The following is a 21,008-nucleotide window of genomic DNA, read 5'->3' as shown; positions in this document are numbered from 1 at the left end:
ATTTTTTTTTTCCATAAGATTATCCTTGAGAGAACATTAATAATAACATAACTTCATATTCATATATATAGTTTATATCTCTATAATTGTTCATGAAATATTACAAAAATATAGATTTATAAAATATTAAGAGTCCTACATCAGAATAGAAGATTTTCTATATTTTTAACATCTCCTAAAGATATTAATAGAAATTATCCATGAGTCAATCTTCAGAGGATCCACCAATAATATCCCGAACAACTTTCACTGAGCAGGTTCCTCTTCTGCTCATGCAACAGGTACATATGAAAGAAAAATATGAAAGGAGTGAGGTCTTTATAAGCCTTAAATATCAATCTTAATAAACTCAACAAACAATGCAGACACCGGGGGCCTAGATTTGGACCTATAACCACCAAACTTGATCTTGTTTTACTAGACATATGGATCCATATTTCACTTTTGATGATCCAATCTGAACATCAAAAGTTGTTTTGGGAAGTGATTAGGTAGTTGAGTATTTCTCATGGTACAATCATAATTATTTCTTTCTCGAGAATATTAGCCATTCATCGGCTCACAAAAGAGATATATACTCACTACCTAACCTTGGCGATGCCGAGCAGGTATCGGATAGTCCCAAGTTTGGCCTATGAATATCCTAGTCCAGGGCGCTATTCTGAACTATCCAGATATTCACCTACTTGGTAAAACTTCCTTAGACCCCACCATGGTCCCTGCCTTTCATCCCGCAGTGTACCAAACTGTGACTTCCCAAATACAAACACTTTGACACTGATTTAATCTCAACTTATTGAAACCAGACTTAACTCTTACTTAACTGACATACTCTTGGATATTTTCAAAGGTCATTAAATATGATGACTATCAATTCATGTCATTGTATAAACAATATACTAAGAATATAAAACAACGATAAAATGGATATGCAATTTTCTTCTATCCAAACTCACTAAATAAAATAATATTTACTTTCACTTCACATTTATTTTTATTTTTAATTATAAAATAATGATAAAATAAGAATCAAAGCAAGAGAACTTTAAGTAAATAATTAGATAAGGATTAGAACATTATAATTAAATATAAAAATATAAATTAAACGGGACCAGTGCATAACTTGAGATATATTAATTGAAATAAATAAACAGGACCAGTGCATAACTGGAGATAAAATAAAATAAATAAATAGGACCAGTGCGTAACTGGAGGTAAATGAAATAAAATAAATAAATAAATAAATAGGACCAGTGCGTAACTGGAGGTAAATAAAATAAAATAAATAAATAAATAGGACCAGTGCGTAACTGGAGATAAATAAAATAAAATAAATAAATAAATAGGACCAGTGCGTAACTGGAGGTAAATAAAATAAAATAAATAAATAAGACCAGTGCGTAACTGGAGATAAATAAAATAAAATAAATAAATAAACAGGACCAGTGCGTAACTGGAGGTAAATAAAATAAAATAAATAAATAGGATCAATACATATTTGGAGATTAAATAAAATAAATAAATAAACAGGATCAGTATATAATTGGAGATTAAATAAAATAAATATAAGAGGATAATAAATGAAAATAAGTTAAATGAAAGTAAAAAGAATAATATATGAGTCAAAATAAATAAAAGATTAATATAAAACCCATGAGCTTATCAAGATTAATATATAAGAGCTTAACCTCACTCCCCCCTTACCTTATTGATTGAAGAGCACACTAATAATATTTGTAGAGGACTAGGATCCCTTTGAATCTTTGCTCTAAACTTTCTTTTCCTATTTTCTTTTTCTTTCTCCTTTCTTTCTTCTCTCTTTCTCTCTCTTCTCTCTTCTTTCTCTTTCTCTCTCTTCTTTCTCTCTCTCTCTCTCCTTTCTTTCTCTTTCTCTTTTTCTTTCTCCTTCTTTCTCCTTTCTCTTTCACTTTCACGTAAGCTCCCTCCCTCATCCATATATATAAGCCTTTATGCATGTGCTATTTGATTTTTTTCAAGTCATAATTGCCTTCATTAAGAGATAATGTTTATCTCTTCTTATCTTTTTTTTTTTCTTCTTTCTTATCTTTTCTTCTTATCTTCTTATTTCTTTTCTTCTTATCTTTTCTCATAATCTTATCTTCTTCTTCTTCTTCTTCTTCTTTTTTTTTTCTTTTTTTTTTTATATTATTATTATTATTTTTTTTTTCTCTTTTAGAAAATTCTTCATATATTTTTTTTTCACACACACCTATTAAAATAATATTTTTAATGCTTAAACTACATCATAATAAAATACAAAACGTTAGTAAAAATAGAATATTTTCTAAATGTTTTATTTAAAATAAATAATACAGTTTATTATAAAAAAGGGATGTTACAAATGCTCTGTCATGAAATTTACCACAGACTTTGGATTTTTAAGCTAGTGCTCACCATGCCATCACTCAGTGCCACATCAAATGTTTCATGAAAACAACATTTTAACTTGTTCAATTATGCAATTTGGTATCCTTCTCTTATTTGTACTCAAAAAAAAATTCAAAACATTTTCTACTTGATACCAATGAGACTAATTGCGCAAGTTATGAATCACATATTTGATCACATGCCAATACACATTAAACCATAAAACCATTAACCAATAGTTGAATATTTAACACTACACTTAGAATAGCATGCCAAGGAACAAAACCAATTTAATTACATCTCTTCATACTCAAATAAACTCAACTTTTTAGTCAAACCAACTCATTTCAAACTCTGAACAAATCAAACATTGCAATACATATTCCATTTCATAATTCGAACAAGAAAAGAGCATAATTAACCTCTCTTGTCTTGGAGAACACATCAAACGATTATAGACAACCAAAACACCTATATTTTCAAAGGATGTTCTATCTACATATAAAAACATCATTGTCATGTCATATCGTTATGATCATTGATGAACAGAGGCTCCTTGATGATTCAAATAACACATGCAAGCATGAAAAATCCACATGCAAGATAAAACATACTGGACAATGGAGAAAGAGAAAAAACTTAACTTGTACGGTTGAAGAAACTGATTGATCCAAATTGAAAAATTCGTTGCGAGAATCAGTCTTATGATCTCAGATCTTCGATCAGACAAACAATGAGTGAGAAAGAGAAAAGTGAAGTCTAAATACTCTAAAACAACAATTTTTAAAAATATGGTATATTTTAAATTAATGAACAAAATTAATTCTATTAATATTAAGCTTTTTTCATATTAAACTAATCAAGTTTTACTATTTTTAGATTATTATTAATTCTAAAATGTTATTTTTTAATTTTTATGTTATTAACATGAACACAAAATATCTTCAATTTAAAAATTTATATTAGAAGTCTCACATTTTAAACATTCATCATATAAATATAAATTTATTTTAATTAAAAAATAAAATTTATATTTAAAATAAATATAGATAAGGACAGCACTTAAAAATGCTCCCAGAAGAAGCTAAAATAGCAAAACATTAAAGAGCTCTCAGGAGAAAACGACAAATTAAGCAAAAGAGTGCAAACACTTAACTAAAATTTTGGAAAATTCCGACATGTGGACATTACGTTGAGGATTGCACTATCACAATCAATCACAAAAAGACAACCCAAAAGAAAATTTCCACCACAATAAATAGACACTTTAGACGATATTGATTTTTAAAACAAAATTATTTTAAAAGTAATTGACATAGCATATACAGTAATTTTTATATAAATAAAAATTATCACACACTGCATCAATTATTAAAAGAAACAATAATATATAAATACTATATTAATTTAACGAGAATCATATCTACCTTTGTTTAGATGTATTAATTTGGTATTCATCTTTAAAAATATATCAATTGAATTTTAATTTGTTTTAAAATGTCTTAGGTCCCTCTCAGCAAAAAATTATTGACGTCATTAATAGTATTGATATTTAAAATAACTAACAAAATTAAATATTTATATTTATATTAAAATTTAGTAATAAAAGTCATGAGTAAATTTAACGGCGTTAATATTTTTTGTTAAAAAAAACTTAATTGAAATAATTTTTCAAATATTAAAACTCAATTGACACTATTTTAAAAATGAACATTAAACTAAAATATATGAATATAAATAAGTATCATCCGACTAATTAAACCGTTGATTTAACATCAAGTTTTACTCTTCTCATATCAGTTTTACAATATTGTTTTCTCATCGTTGTCATAATCCTGCTTTCCTCTCTCTTTTATTGTTTTTTTTTACTAAGATAGTATACTTTTATATTTAAATTACCAAAACAGACAAATTTAAAATAAATTACACAATTTGGTGTAAGTTGTATTCAAATCATACAACTTCAACTTCCATTTTATAGAAATTGTGGACAAGTAAAATCATGAGTTCGAGATAGATTACAATTTTAATTTCTGATACTGAACTCGAGCTTTCAGCTAAAGATTTTCTTTACATAAATCTTCTTTTAATTTTAATTACAATTTTGCCGTATTATATTTTCTTTTTTACGATACTTTGAGAATAGAAAGTGTTTAACAGTAGAATAAAATTTGCTTAAGAAATAATTTTTTTTTGGTGAATAGCAACTATTTATTTTAAGGAATTCGGGACTACCTTGTATATTTTTATACTAAAATATTTTAGCATTTAGGTAGAAATTGTTTATTATGGTACGTGGATAAAAGAAAAAATTAAAATAATTCAACACATTTATTGTTAATTTAATAAATAATTATAAGTTTATTTTAAAATTAATATAATATATAGTTTTGAAAATAATTATTTAGTTTATTTGGCGAGTAAAATTTATTTAGTTTATGATCTTTATGAATTGGAATTAATAAATTCAGAAGCTGCCAAAACCGGGAAAGAAAAGTACATGTTCAAACATTTTGTTATGATTTTAAGCTTTTATTGCGTTTGATATTTTCCAACAATTATTTTATTTTCTAATAGTTTTTTAGTATGAGATATTTTTGTATAATTGTTCATTCTACATTAATTAATTAATGACTATGATACTTAAGTTTTGACTTTGGTGAGATATTTTATTTCTAACTAATTTCAAGTGGGTTGTAAAGAAAATGCCACTGTCATGTTTGTATTATTTACAAAATTATTATAAATAAATTCAAGTTATTCTATAATTTTTATTCCAAATGTTTTAAAATTTAAATTTTGTATATATATGATAATCAAAGTTAACCCACTTTTGCAAAAGTTTCATCAAAAAATTTTTTTATGTTAAATACCACTTAAGTTAATATATTACTAAAAAAAGTTTCCACCACAGAAGTAGTTACTAATGGGAGTGAGTTCACTTTCATAAAAATTTACTCGTAAGTCGTATACTCTGAGAACTACTTCACCTTTAAACATGCTACTTTACAAAAAGTTAAATTAGTCTTTTGGTCTTTTTATTTGTCATATAATTTGATTCTCAAATCTTTTGTTGTCTTAATTTGATTCTCATTGTCCTAAGAATGACTCGATTTGGTCCTCATCGTTAACTTACCAGACGGAGTTAAAGTCAATGTGTCAATTTCTAATTTTTTTGTTTTTTAAATATTTTTAAATATTTTTTTATTTATTTTTATTTTGACACATGTCACTTCATAATTGTGTCACGTGTCAAAGTGACTCAATTTGGTCTTTATATTTGTTTTTAGTTTCAATTTAGTCCCATTTTTTGTAAAAATGAAGTAATATTGTCCTTCCTTAAATTGACACTAAATTTACTTTTTTATAAATTTTATGGTGATATTCTTACTAAAATTAATATTTTTATTAAATATTTCTATAAATATTTTAAATTAACTTTAAATTCTACAAAAAACATTAGACTTTGATTTTATTTTGAACTTGAAATTTAGTTCCTAAACTTATGTGTGACAAGTTATTTGATTTTTAATTTTTAATAAGTTTGTATAATATGTGATGTCAAAATTGTTAACTTTTGAAATTAAGTTCGGGGTTTAACTTTGTTTAATAATAAAACTAAAAAAAAAAAACTTATTTAAAAATATTTCTACAAATATTTAATAAAAACATCAATTTTATTAAGAATATCATCATAAATTGTATACAAAGATTAAATTGAGTCTCAATCTAAGAAGGACAATATTATTTCATTTTTACAAAAATTAGGACTAAATTGAAACTAAAAACAAATATAGGGACCAAATTGAGTCACTTGGACACGTGACACAACTGTTAAGTGACACGTGTCAAAAATAAATAAAAAAAATTTAAAAATTTAAAAAGTTTTAAAAATTCAAAAAAACCAGAAATTGAACAGTTTGGTCAAAGTTAACAGTGAGAACCAAATTGAGTAATTTTTAAGAAAATAAAGACCAAATTGAGACAACAAAAAATTTGAGGACCAAAGTGAAATTTTATGACACATAGAGAAACCAAAACACTAATTTAACCTAAAAAAAAGTTAAAAAACTGTGTGGTGAGCTCACAACTTTAGTGATAAAAGCGTAATCTCTCCGCACAACTCTTGATTTTCAAGATTGAAGTTCAAAAACTTCTTCTAAACTCACGACTTCTGTACAATCAAAGTGACTTCTATAAAATAAAATAAAAGTTTAAGCTTAATGATTTGATCACGATTTACTCTAAATTGTATAATTTATTTTAAATTTACCCTTTTTGGTAATTTATGTATAAAAATGCACTATTTCCATTTTAATCACACACTCTTTTCTTTTCTAGTTAGTACAAAATATATATATATATATATATATATATATATATATATATATATATATAGGTTTAATTATGTTTTGATTTTTTTTAAATTAAGAAACTTTCAATTGTCTTTTCAAAATTTTAAAACTATTTTATTGAATTCTTATGATTATATGTTCATATTAATTTTGTGACGGGAAAGTTATCTTGTAGTGTGACTTTACTTAAAAGTCTTCACAATAAATCATGAACAAGATCTTCCCCAAATTTTTATTGTATTTAAATAATGTGGTTTTTAAATTTAACTAAAATTATTAAATCATAAAGTGCTATATAAAATTATAAATAATAAATTTACAAAAATAAAAAAATTAACAAATTATAAAAATATAATTTCATAATTACAAAATTATAAAATTATAAAATATACAAATATCAAATTATAAAATTGTAAAATTAAATTATTACAAAGCTTTAAAATTACAAAATTGTAAAATTATGAAATTGTAAAAATATAAAATTATAAAATTATAAAATCATCAAATTGTAAAGTTTTTAACTTAGTATTTTTTTTTAATTTATAATTTTATTTTCAAAATTTTATAGTACATATTTTATATTTTATAATTTTTTTATTTATAATTTTATATTTCATAATTATATAATTAAATATTTTATATTGTATAATTTTATAATATTAATTAATTTTAAAACAATTTTAGTTAAATACAGTTAAACATTGAAGAATTCTCATAAGATCTCACGTCATATAATATTTCATTGCATGAACTCAATTGAAAAAATTTTAAATTTTAAAAATTCAATAGATCACACAATTTTAATATGGACTCAATTAAAAATTCTCAAATTTGTCTAAAATTTAAGTTTAATTAATTGGAAGGTATTCACTTTCTTTTGGATGTGCCAGTTTGGTACTCGTTTATAAAAATGTATCAATTGAGTTCTAACTTTTAAAAAGATGCATCAATTAGGTCCCTTTAAAAAAATTATTAACTCAGTTAATGATATTGATATTTAAAATGACTTACAAAATTAAGTATTGATATTGATATTAAAATTTTAGTGGTGGTAAAAGTCATGAATAAAGTTAACGACGTTAATGTTTTTTTTTTCAAAAAATACTTAATTGAGACACCTTTTTTAAAAATTGAGACTCGATTCACATCTTTTTAGAAGCGGTTACCAAATTGAAACATTTGAATGAAAATAGTTATTTGTCAAAGAATAATATTTTAGTGAGATTTTATTCATTACACATGCTTAAAAGTTACAATATAATAAAAGTATAATTTAATTAAGAAATATATTTTAAATTATCAATCACTTTCATTTTTTATTAATGACTTGTGTAATGTTTGAAACAATAAAAACAATATCATGTGTTACAACCTTAATTGAACGTGTTACAAATATTTTTATTAGTGTGACTGCGTGTATTAGATGTACATAATAGTTGATGTGGGTTTACAAATTCTTAAAACTAGGTATGACATACTTTAACTTCTGGATTAACTCTATTATAGTTTTCTCTGTTTATTATAAATTATTAATTGTTAAGTTTTGATTAAGATTTAGAATAACTTAAAATGTTATATATTAATTTTTATGATTGATTTAACTCGAATGAATCAATTTCATTTTTTTTAGGAATTTAAACATTCATTTAGTTGGATAATATCCATACAAAATCTTAAACTTTTGAGTTTAAGATAATGTCATAATCTTTTATATAGTATTACAATATATTAGAGCAAATGGAAGGAAAGAAAAGGAATAAATTGAAATATAAAAACGTCACAAACAGTAAAAAGGACTGTAAAGAGGAGAATAAAATAAAAAGTGAAAAGAAAAACTGTTAAAACAGATCTGTGTAATATTCTTAACCACAAGTGGATCTGTGTTGATTAATGAGTTTCTTACTTATTTAAAGTGAATCTTGAAGGATTCTTTAAGGTTTAAAACTTAGTTAATCAAACACACAGTTCTGGGATAATGGACTGTTTTAAAACAACCAAGAAGGATTAAAAGAGAGAAGAGGAATCAAAACACACAATTTATACTGGTTCGATTCAAGGCGAATCTACATCCAGTCTTCTCCTAAGTAATGCACTTAGGAGGATTCCACTAAACACAAAGGTTTCAAGAATTACAAGCACACCTATGTAATTCTAACCCCAAACACCCAAGAACTTGATTCAACAATCAAGAACTCCCCCTAGGAGCAATGCATCCACACAATTGCACCTAGGTCCACACTTCAATCACTGAAGCTACTGTAAACAAAGATACAGAAAGCAAAACAAGAAACGAAAACACCTATGTTGTGCAGATTTGACTTGAAGCTTCTTGAATCAAGCAAGATCCATTATGGTAGAGTCAACCATCAAACATTCTTGGATCTGTGCTTAGGTAATTGCAGAATCTTCTAAAGTTCTTGTGTCTATCAGATGGCTCTTTGTTAGATGCAGACAGCGTAATCTCTCCAAAAAATCCAGACTCAAAACAGATTACAAAACAGCTTTTATACTAAGGTTTTTGCTGTCACTAATTCAATTAGCCATTTATCTAATCGATTATCGTGAGTATGTTTTCACTTACTTAGTACAATACTCACAGCTAATCTCTTAGTCACAGAGCTAATCGCATACAGAGTTACACAGCAAACCTGAAATACAATTGAACAAGAAAAGCTAATTCCTAATGCATACTCTAATTAGATCAAGCTATGTTTTATCCTAGATAAGTAGACATCATCAAAATTGATCTTTGTTTATGGAAGAAAAGCTCCCCCTGCCAACAATCTCCCCCTTTTTGATGATGTCCAAAACATGGATTGAGATGATTGAGATAAACCTACCTGCAATACATTTAGCAAACACCAACAGCAGTACACAGTACAGGCACACAATGCAAACAACAGCATAGGCATATAACAGATGTCACTTTCATTTTATGCTCCCCCTATCAGTATAGCCTATCAAAGCGGTATCAAAGCGGTGGCAAGATAATTCTCCCCCTTTTTGGACAGTAGCAAAAAAAAAAATATATAATGCAAGAGGGAAAGAAGAAAACTGAACAGCACAGCAAAGTAAAATACGCAGATATAACACATGATAACTATGATATACAATACGCAGCGAAGTAAAATATGCATAACAACTATGATAATCAACTGTGCATTATAGTCCAAACCAAAATGAACTAGTCTAAGTTAGCTAGGCTGCTAGGATAACTATAATAAGGAAACACACACCCTGCTAGGACTACTAAGATCCTAAGGTCAAGAACTACAGCCTAAAACTATGAAGGATGGTACGCAAAAGGAAGGTGTGTGGGTAGAGGCTAGGCTATTCGTCGTCAGTGGCATCCTCAAAGTGCTCACTCTCACTCCCTTCTTCATTGTCCATAGCAGCTTCAGGAGTAGGGGAGGCACGACCAGTGTTGAGTTGCTCCAGTTGTTGTTGAACAGAGGTTAACTGGTGCTCAATGGACTCCAGTTTTGTCGTCCAGATGTGATGCTGATCAAAAAGAGCCGTGACCATACGCAGCATGTCCTGCTCGTAAGGAGTCCTGGGGGCATCAGCAGTATCCTCAGCAGCATCCTCAGGGTCACTATCCGGTTCATCCTTGAAGCGCCAGGTGGTGCCCCTGAAAGACATCCCCATGTGATGAAGGGCAGTTTCCCCAATCAGACTGGTGTGATTTGGAGTGTAGGAAGCCTCGCCAGAGAAGTCCACTTTGTAAAGCTCGAGAATTTTGCACACGAAAACGGCATAGGGCAGAGGATAATTTGGTAACTTGATGGCTTTCTGCATTGTATCAGAGATAACCTCAGACCAGTCTACAAGGACATTTGACTTGAAGGCATGGAGAAGAAAGACGTCCTCTGTGGTGAGTTGAGCATGGTTGCCGTTGCGGGGAACCAGAATCCAGGCAGTCAAGAACGCAAGTACGCGCTCATCCTTCTTCATCCCACCAGCGCGAAAAATACTGTAATCGCGTTTGGCTTTGGGATCCCTCAAACAACCCTGGTAAACATCCAAGCGATTTGCCCCAGGAAACCCTCGATGGGCTGGAATACCAGAAATGCGGAAGCCAGCGATGTCGGTCCAAACATCTGTAGTGAGGTAAATGTCTACCCCTTTGACACGCGAGATGAGAAGATCATCGTGACACGCGAGATTTGCGTAGAAAACCCTAACCAGATCGGGGTAAATGTCACCGGTGAGTTGAACGAACGTGTCCAGGTGTTGGTGGGAGATAAGCTCTGGGAAGGAGAAACCGGGATTGCGAAAGAAGGATATTTGAACATGCTTGTGGTTGATGATTTTGCGATTTCGGAAGGATTCATTGAAGTGTTCTTGAGCGGCGCTGTCACTGATCCAACCATCAATATCAGGATCCCGTTGCTTGGTGGCCATGCGCTTGACTCGTTTGCGAGAGGTAGAGGAGGATGCCATGGCGTAGTGGTGAAGGGTGTAGGTGACGGCGGAGCAGATGTGGAGAGAGGAGGGGGACCTAGGGTTTCTTTTTGTTTTTTTTGTTTTAGGGATTAGACAATACTAGGCTCCTAGGATCAGAAGTTAAGGCTGCTATTAGGAACAGGGAATTTACTTTCCTAATGGATTATCGGGCTTCTTTTTAAGAAATTAAGTGGTAGCTATGTGAGGCAGGACTTAGCTTAAAACTGGGCTTTAGACAAGGCACGATAATGAATTAGGACAAAGATTAGGTAAGCAGCTATACAGTTTGAACAGAAAAAAACATACAGCAGATGCAGAAACCAGAAACAAAATACACATGATTTGAGATTAGACTTAATTTGAAAAAAAACTATGCATACAGTAGTAACACAAGAATGACACACACACACAAACAGCAGTTAAAGAGACAGAATTAATTTGAGCAAGTGATGTCCAAAATACCCAATTCATTTCGAAGAGTGTAAAATCTCTCTCTGGCCAGAGGTTTTGTGAAGATGTCTGCTAGTTGATGTTGTGTGTCAATGTACTCAACCTTGCACTCTCCCTTGGATACATGATCTCTGATAAAGTGGTGGCGGATTTCAATATGTTTGGTCTTGGAATGCAGGACAGGATTTTTTGTAAGATTAATTGCACTGGTATTGTCACATTTTAACGGAATGTGAGTGAGATAAATGCCATAATCCTCAAGCTGGTTCTTAATCCAAATAGATTGAGCGCAGCAGCTGCCAGCAGCTATATATTCTGCTTCAGTAGTGGACAGAGTAACACAGGCCTGTTTCTTTGAGTGCCATGAAATTAGAGAGCCACCTAGGAGATGGCAGGTGCCACTGGTGCTCTTCCTGTCAGTTTTGCAACCACCAAAATCTGAATCGCTGTACCCTACTAAGGAAATATTTGAGCCATGAGGATACCACAGACCCAGATTTCTAGTGCCCTTAAGGTATTTAAAAATCCGTTTGACAGCAGTTAGGTGGGATTCTTTGGGACAGGATTGGAATCTGGCACATACACACACACTGTGCATAATATCTGGACGGCTAGCTGTGAGATAGAGAAGTGATCCGATCATTCCACGATATTTAGTCTGATCCACTGCAGGCCCTGTTTCATCATAGTCTAGATAGCAATTTGTAGCCATAGGGGTTGATGATTCCTTGCAAGCTTCCATGTGAAACTTTTTTAATAGCTCCGTGCAGTATTTAGATTGATGAATAAAGAGTCCATGCCTTCCCTGCTTAATTTGGAGTCCTAGAAAGAAGTGCAGCTCCCCCATCATGGACATTTCAAACTCATCTTGCATGGTTTTTGAGAAATCTTTGCAGAGACTAGGATTTGTTGAGCCAAAAATGATGTCATCCACATAAATTTGAACAAATAGTAGATCACTTTTGGCTTTCTTAATGAAAAGTGTAGAATCCACCTGCCCTCTTCGAAAACTGTTTTGAATCAGAAATTCACTTAACCTCTCATACCATGAGCGAGGGGCTTGCTTAAGTCCATAGAGAGCTTTCTTTAACTTATACACATGATCTGGAAACTCATAGTCTGTGAAACCAGGGGGTTGTGCCACATAGACTTCTTCCTTAATGAATCCGTTTAGGAAGGCACTCTTCACATCCATTTGAAAGAGCTTGAATTTGAGTAAGGATGAGATGGCAAGAAGAATTCGGATGGCCTCAAGTCGAGCTACAGGAGCATAGGTCTCATCATAATCAATCCCTTCTTCTTGACAGTAACCTTTGGCTACTAATCTAGCCTTATTCTTAATAATCACACCAGAGTCATCCAGCTTGTTGCGAAATACCCACTTGGTACCTATGATTTGCTGCGATTGAGTCCTTGGAACAAGATCCCAAACATCATTTCTCTTGAATTGATCCAGTTCGTCCTGCATTGCTAAAAACCAGTGTTCATCCTTGAGAGCATCCTGCACTGATTTTGGCTCAAGTTGGGAGACAAAAGCTACGTTTAGACAGAACTGGCCTAGCTGCCTGCGTGTGGAAACGCCTTTAGAAATATCCCCTATGATGTTGTCAAGAGACATGTCTTTGGGCACTGTCCAATCAGCGGGTAAGTCTGCTGCAGAGGTGGAGGCCTCAGCTGCTCCAGGTGGTAATTCTGCTGCTGCTTCTGCTGCTGCTTCAGGCTCATGGTGTGTCAAATCTGCACCTGTATCATTTAAATCTGCACTATTTCTTGACCCAGAGGAATTAGCTACGTGATTATCAAAATTTTCATCAAATGCAACATGAATGGATTCCTCTATGGTTAATGTTCTTTTGTTATAGACACGATAGGCTTTACTAGAGGAGGAATAACCTAAGAAGATGCCTTCATCAGCCTTAGGATCAAACTTGCCAATGTTTGATTTTCCATTATTTAGAATGAAACATTTGCAACCAAAAGCTTTGAAATAAGAAACGTTGGGTTTTCTTCCTTTGAAGATCTCATAGGGAGTAAGTTTCAAAATAGGCCTAATTAACACCCTGTTCAGAACGTGGCAGGCTGTACTTACAGCATCTGCCCAAAAGTACTTTGGAAGAGAGTTGTCATTGAGCATAGTCCTAGCCAACTCTTCCAAGGAACGATTTTTTCTCTCAACCACGCCATTCTGTTGTGGCGTTCTAGGGGCTGAGAAATTGTGGGAGATACCATGATTTTCACAAAACTTTTCAAAAGACTCATTTTGAAACTCACCCCCATGGTCACTTCGAATTGCTTTGATTTTCAAGTCTTTCTCATTTTGAACAACTTTGGCAAATTTCCTAAAAACTGAGAAGGTGTCACTCTTAGATGAGATAAAGAAGGTCCAAGTAAAGCGAGAATAGTCGTCCACAAGAACAAGCGCATAGTAATTTCCTCCTAGGCTTCTGGTTCTAGAAGGTCCAAACAGGTCCATGTGTAACAGTTCTAATGGATTAGAAGTGGAGATATGCAGTTTTGACTTAAAGGATGTTTTTACTTGTTTGCCTTTTTGGCATGCATCACATAGCTTATCTGACTTGAACTTAATATCAGGCAACCCAATGACTAACTTCTTTGATACCAGTTTATTTAGGTGACCCATATGTATGTGTGCAAGTCTTTTATGCCAAATCCAAGGTTCATTATTTTTAGCAAAGAGGCATGCAATAGAATCAAAGGAAGTGTTTTCAAAGTCTACCATGTATATGTTCTGAATCCTTTTTCCAACAAAAACCAGTTCATTTGTGGATGCATGACAGATTAAGCAGTGATGAGCTTCAAAAGTTACTTTCAGATTTTTATCACAAAGTTGGCTAATGCTAAGAAGATTATGCTTAAGCCCATCCACCAACAGAACATCTTCAATTTCCACAGCTGAAGATGACTTTACCTTTCCAGAACCAAGAATCCTACCTCTGTTGTTGTCACCATACGTGACATGCCCACTTACTTTGTAAGAGATTTTGCTGAATTTAGAGCTATCACCTGTCATGTGTCTAGAACAGCCACTATCCAGATACCACATAGCCTCCTTAATTTCAGCATTTTCCTGCAAAACAGATTAATTTGATGAAGCAGGTACCCAAACAAACTTGGGTCCTATTGTGTTAGACTGAATTGCAGTTCTCTTAGGTACCCATTTGAATTTCCCACTAGGAACCCCACTGTTTTTAAAGTAGCAAGACGTGGAGAAATGACCAGGTTCAGAACAATAGGTGCAGATAATGGAGGATGGTTTGCTGATGTTGAGAAAGTTTCTGCACGATAATCGATTAGGGTTGCCACTATAACCAATTCCCTCTTTATTCAGCACACTCCTTTGGGATCCTAAAACAGCATCTAGGTTGGATCTTCCTAAAGTGAATTTTGATAGTGTTTTCATTAAGTACTCTATCTTCTCTAGCTGTCCTGGACAGTTCCTACATCTAGACTTGGAGTAGTCTTCAGATTGTTCTAATTTTGCTAAGCAAGATGTTAGATTTTCATTTTCCTCTTCTAATTGCTTTATTCTACCTTCCAGCCATTTAATCTCTCCTTTACGTCTGCTATTTGACTTTTGTAGTTTTGTGGCTTCCTTATGCAGTTCATTAAAGGCATCAAGCAGTTCATCATAGTCATTTTCCTCATGGTCAGATGTGAAATTACTTACACTGTTTTTGGATGATTCTGCTTTAATTGATGTTTCAGCTTTAGCCATCAGACACAGATTATTCTCTTCTTCAGTGCTATCATCTGAATCACTGGATGTGCTGGAGTCATTTTCCTCCCATGCAATGTAGGCTCTCTTCTTCTTCATGTGCTTCTCTGCCTCATTTTTCTCATCCAGTTTCTGCTTCATTTTCAGCACTGGACAATCTGCTTTGATGTGTCATGTCTTACCACATTCATAGCAGGTTTGAGTTCCAGATCTGGTCTGCCTCTTGTTCCCTGCATAACTGTTGTTTGTCTTGTTCTTGTACTTCAAAAATTTTGAGAACTTTTTCACCATTAAGCTCAAGGCTTCACTGTCAGAGTTTCCATCATTGGAGTCATCTGCAGAATCTGTCCTTTTCTGTTTTACTGCAGATTTCACTGCACTCTTCAAGGCTATAGTGTGCCTCTTTTCTCCATCCTCTTCTTCCTTGAGTCTTCCAAGCTCTAATTCATGTTCCCTTAATTTTCCAAAGAGAGTGGCCATGTTCATGCTAGTGAGGTCTCTAGATTCAGAAATTGCTGTCACTTTGGGCTGCCATGTCCTATTTAAACTCTTCAAGATTTTGATATTTAGTTCCTCTTTGTCAAAAGTCTTGCCAAGAGCTAGAAGATGATTTACTATATGTGTAAATCTTTTCTGCACATCACAGATGCTTTCTCCTGTCTTCATTCTGAACATCTCATACTCTTGAATGAGAGTATTCTTCCTTGCCCTTTTGACTTCATTTGTGCCCTCATGGGTGACCTCCAAAACATCCCACATTTCTTTGGCGGATTCACACACAGATACCCTGTAAAATTCATCCAAAGTTAGTGCAGAAGATATAATATTTTTGGCTCTAACATCATAATGTGCCCTCTTATTCTCATCAGGGGTCCATTGTGAGAATTCTTTAGGAAAAGTCTCTCCATCCACTATTTTAGTTGGTTTAAAAGGTCCATTCACCACTGCATCCCATACCCCTTTGTCTACTGATTCAAGAAATATTTTCATTCGAATTTTCCAGAAGGGATAGTTTTCCCCAGCAAACAGAGGGGGCCTGTTAATGGATGCCCCTTCAGCAAAGGTTTGAGATGTATTAGACATAACAGGATCTTTCTAATCGATTAGCGTGCGATTAACCAGCTCTGATACCAATTGTTAAAACAGATCTGTGTAATATTCTTAACCACAAGTGGATCTGTGTTGATTAATGAGTTTCTTACTTGTTTAAAGTGAATCTTGAAGGATTCTTTAAGGTTTAAAACTTAGTTAATCAAACACACAGAGAAGAGGAATCAAAACACACAATTTATACTGGTTCGATTCAAGGCGAATCTACATCCAGTCTTCTCCTAAGTAATGCACTTAGGAGGATTCCACTAAACACAAAGGTTTCAAGAATTACAAGCACACCTATGTAATTCTACCCCAAACACCCAAGAACTTGATTCAACAATCAAGAACTCCCCCTAGGAGCAATGCATCCACACAATTGCACCTAGGTCCACACTTCAATCACTGAAGCTACTGTAAACAAAGATACAGAAAGCAAAACAAGAAACGAAAACACCTATGTTGTGCAGATTTGACTTGAAGCTTCTTGAATCAAGCAAGATCCATTATGGTAGAGTCAACCATCAAACATTCTTGGATCTGTGCTTAGGTAATTGCAGAATCTTCTGAAGTTCTTGTGTCTATCAGATGGCTCTTTGTTAGATGCAGACAGCGTAATCTCTCCAAAAAATCCAGACTCAAAACAGATTACAAAACAGCTTTTATACTAAGGTTTTTGCTGTCACTAATTCAATTAGCCATTTATCTAATCGATTATCGTGAGTATGTTTTCACTTACTTAGTACAATACTCACAGCTAATCTCTTAGTCACAGAGCTAATCGCATACAGAGTTACACAGCAAACCTGAAATACAATTGAACAAGAAAAGCTAATTCCTAATGCATACTCTAATTAGATCAAGCTATGTTTTATCCTAGATAAGTAGACATCATCAAAATTGATCTTTGTTTATGGAAGAAAAGCTCCCCCTGCCAACAAAAACCCCACTAAACTGTAAAAACATAATTAAAAATAGAAAATCATAACTTTAATATATAGATAATTAATCTTCATTCATTACAAACTTCTCTAATCTATTTTGGGAAAATATCTTAACAAAATATCTCAACAAAACTAAATTTTATTAAAATGTATATTCAACTATTTTGAAAAATAAATTGTTATTTAAAGGAGAAGATACCTAAAATAGAACTTGCTAAACTTAATGATTTAAAATATATAATATAAAATAGATTTAAAACTTTTCACACCATTTATATAATTTTTATAATGTATAATTTTGAGAATTTTGATAGGTGTGGGGAGTTTTACTTTTAGGAAGCAGGAAGAAAAAAATAAAAATGTTTGGGTATTGGCAGACAAAGGTGATTGGGTTGGGTTTTGGTTTTTAGTTTGAGAGTGCTGCCAAAGTAGAAAAATTGTGTTGTAGCCATTTCTAAACAAGACAAGAGTGGCTATTAGGGTAACACTACTCATATAGGAACTACAAAAGTTCAAGCTATTATTAACATTTTTCACTACTTTTCTTGGTAAATTTTGTTTTAACCATGTTTTTCAAATATATTCAACATATTTACCGTCTCTTTCTTTGCATTTTCGTTATCAAATCGATTGTTATCTATCATATTAGTGAAGGGAAAAAATAATTAATTATAACAGTGAGATAATTGAAATATAAAGAAGATGATGATAATCAATTATATGAGATTTTTGTTTTCATCAACCACAATTATTATTTATATTTGCATTTTTTCCTCTATTTTTGTAAATGAAATACGAAACCCTGGACTCCATATGCTTTTTAGAAAATTTCATCATCGTCAGAACAAGTTTTGAAATGGGGAGGGAAAATGAAAAAAAAAAAAAATACAAACTTGTAAGAAAAAAAGAATAAAAAAAACATTTTTAGAAAGATAATATAATTAATTATATATACACTTGATTTTAAAAGTTAGGATAAAGTTTAATTAGTGGGATGATACTTACTTTCGTTCAGATGTGTCAGTTTGGTACTCGCTTTAAAAAATGTCAATTGAGTCTCAACTTTTGAAAAAATGTTTCAACTAAGTCCTTTACAGACAAAAATTGTTAATGCCGTTAACTTTATTTATGACTTTTACCATTAAATTTTAATATAAATATCAATACTTAATTTTGTAAGTCATTTTAAATATCAATATCGTTAACAACGTTAATACTTTTTTTTCTAAAAGAAACATGATTGAGGCATCTTTTCAAGAGTTGATACTCAATTGAACATTTTTAAAAGCGGGTACCAAACCGATACATCCAAATGAGAGTGAGTATCATCCGATTAATTAAACCTTAGGATAAATAATTTATTTAGTATAATAAGTATTTTGATATTTTTTTTAAATGATTGAGTAAATTAAACACGTAGTAATTGTTAAAAAAAATATTGCATAATAGTTTCTTTATAAAACAGAATACTTAAAGTTATTGTATTAAAAATATGATTCTTTTATTGTACTAAAATAAAATATATCAATTTTTATTGTACTAAAAAAGTATTTATTCCAGAAACTCTATTCGAGTGATTCGATTACAATAATTTTTATTTTTTTATAATAATAATGATAACTAATTAATTTTTTTATTATACTATTTTCCTTTATGGTACTATCTCTATTTTCATTTATTCTTTTAGTTAAATAATATTTTTTTTTTTCATTTTTCTTTTTATATCTTCTTTTCCATTTCTTGTATTTGTCTTATTTCAGACAAAAACAAAAGGCTAAATAAAAACAAAATAGAAAAAAATTGAAGAATTATGAGAAATGCTCTGATAAAAAAAAGGTAAAAATAGGTAATAATGAAGAAGCAAAATGTACAGTAATAGTCCAAAATTTTCATCATATCAGTGGATAAGGAGTGAGTACTATGGTCAATTTTTTTCTTTTTTTTCTTCTATTTTCTGTTACTAAAGTTTGAGAAAAATAAATAAAATAGAAATATATATATATATATATATATATATATATATATATATATTAGTAAAAAATAGAGAGAGATTTTTTTTTTCTGTGTTAGTTGACATTGTTCTAATTAGATTTTAACCTTTACTCCTTTAATGCATGAAATATAAGTTTTATGGGAGTATTATCTGCATTGCATCATCAAGACCCAACTCCAAATTTACTATTAAAGGTGTTCGTTTATAATATTTGTACATAGGATGTTTAATAGTTGAAGTTGTCACTTGAAGGAAAGAAATATTAAATATGTGAAATAATGAATAAAAAAATTGAAAACCGAGAAAAATGAAAAATATAATCATAAAAAAAAGTGGGATATAAAAATGTAAACAAAATAGAATGTAAATGAAGACACTGGGCTTAGTGATAGGAAAATTAGATATTATGTGCAAGATCATCGATTCACATTTGATTGACAAAGCCTAGTCATTATAAGAAAAAAAATGAATATTTAAAAAAAATACAAAATTACAACGTTGAAAGGCATTTTTCACATAAATTTGTGCAAAGTGAGATGAAAAAAAAAGGTATATCCGTGCAATAGTTAAAGTTAGAAATTGACAAAGTGTGCTAAGTGGGGTTTGAACCTAAAGTTCGTACTCAAACACCTACACAATTAATACAAGGACAGAGACACTTCACTTGTCCTAAGCAATTCAATTACTACAATACAACTTAAACTTCATTTTTATTTGCTATATGAATTTGAAAGACATAAATGTGAAACTCAAGAAAAAACAAACAAACACACTAAATTCTCAATTCTCAGCAGGATAGAAGCTAGCTATGGCTGAATTATTCACAATGTGTTCTTTTTTTCTTCTTTTTTTTTGAAGAAGAAGCAGTGAAGGAGTAAAATGAGACCCAGTAACAGTACTTGCTTGCAAATGAAGAAAACCCTAGAAATGGAAAGGGGACAGGTGGAGGAGAAAGAAGAGAAAAAATTGTATTTGAAAAAAGAAAAAAAATGGAAGAAAAATAGGACAGAGCCAAAATTGTCATAGGCAAAGTCTCTTATTGGGGCAGAGGCATCGATTCGTGAAGTCTCTATCTTACTCTCACAAACCCCAAAAACAAACAACACTCACTAATTATCCCATTTTTCCAAAAACCTCACTCGCACACTCAAGTCTCCACTCTGCGCGGGAACGAACCAACATCTCTTTCTCTCAACTCTCAAACATCACAAAAAACATAACAACAAACACACATTCAATGATGTTACTTAACCAATAACTTCACCCCAAAACACAACATAAATGCAAAATTCTAAAAGTAAAAAAAAAAAAACAATGTAAATTGTTCTTAGAGCCGCGTTTTTCAGAGCTAGTACAATCATCACACCCCCTCTCTAATCATGCACTTACACCACACCACACTGCATTCTCTCTCTCTTTAACTTGTCAAGAATGACACATCAAAACAACAACGGTGCTGTTTCTATGTTTCTACACTTAATTACAAAAGGGTTAATGATAATAAAAGAAAAGGGGAAATAAATAAAAAAACACAAACCGAACCGTCTTATTCACGGCAGTTCCCACACACTCTCTTGACTTTTTAGTTCTTTCTCCTTTCTGTT

Source organism: Vigna unguiculata, chromosome 4 (assembly GCF_004118075.2).
Source record: "Vigna unguiculata cultivar IT97K-499-35 chromosome 4, ASM411807v1, whole genome shotgun sequence".
Taxonomy (NCBI): Eukaryota; Viridiplantae; Streptophyta; class Magnoliopsida; order Fabales; family Fabaceae; genus Vigna; species Vigna unguiculata.
This window is presented reverse-complemented; position numbering follows the sequence as displayed.